The sequence below is a fragment of the Galeopterus variegatus genome, unplaced genomic scaffold (assembly GCF_000696425.1).
Source record: "Galeopterus variegatus unplaced genomic scaffold, G_variegatus-3.0.2 Scaffold8859, whole genome shotgun sequence".
In the NCBI taxonomy this organism is placed as follows: Eukaryota; Metazoa; Chordata; class Mammalia; order Dermoptera; family Cynocephalidae; genus Galeopterus; species Galeopterus variegatus.
The window spans coordinates 83,579-84,683 of NW_007734970.1; positions in this window are offsets into that span (position 1 = coordinate 83,579).

Below are 1,105 nucleotides of genomic sequence, written 5' to 3' on the forward strand. Positions count from 1 at the left end.
TTTTACAGAAACTTTTCCAAGAGCCCTATTTAGCCGGGAGCTGATATGAAAGTCCCCAAAATGGATTCGAGTGTCTCCAGGTGTATGTTGTTACATTGCCAACAGGAATTTTTTCTTCATCAATACAGGGAGAAGTATAATTACAATTAGTAATATTATGTTCTTTAGCTAACATAAAATCTAAATCTGGTTATAAAAAAGAGTGTAAAGAATCATTTAAAGCAAGGTAAAATTTCTGATAGGTTTGATTTATGCCATGAATATCATGAAAACAAGGAAACTCATAAGGAACTATGAGATAGCAAAGTAATGGTGCATACAGAGGAACATTTTGAGTTTCACTATAGATGATCTGGACTCTTGAAACAACCTCATCGCAAGCCTTAGCCTTAGCCTTAACATTTACTGATATCATTTCAAAAATATGAGGTTGAGAATGAGGTTGCTAATGGCAAATCCAACAATTTGTCACATTTTCTCCTTTGGCTACAGTGTCAGACAATTTGATTAACAAATTATCTTCCCAAGCATTATTATATCTTAGCATTCAATTAAAAATTATTAGAAGAATAATTTTTATTCTTCGAGAAACTAATCTGAAAACCCATTATTTAAAAACTCAAATCAGGCAAAAAGCCAAAAGTCCAAGGGGAATTCAGGGTTGTATGTAGTTAACAATCAGGGATGTTCCTGAATATACTGAAGAATAAACATTATTAAGACTAAAATGAAGGCTTCAGGGGACTCTTCCCAACTAATTTCTCGGACACCAGAGGACATGAGGCTGTGTGTCCTCAGAGTTCCAACAAATCTTCAACTTAGTATCTGAGATAGGAACAGGGTGCCACGAGTCAACAGCATTTACTTTCTTCAAACGGGTAATATGACTCCATGGATCTATGCTTTGAATCTTAGCAGCATGTGAGTTTGTTAATGATACCTGGTATGGTCCTTTCCATTTAGGCTGTAACAAATCCTTTATTTGATGTCCTTTCCGTTATAGTAAACCAGCTTGTTGAATGGGAAGATCAGACTGATTTTCGTCTGCCAATTTTATTTTTCATTTTATTCATTTATTTGATTTTTAAAATATATTTTTTTCTTT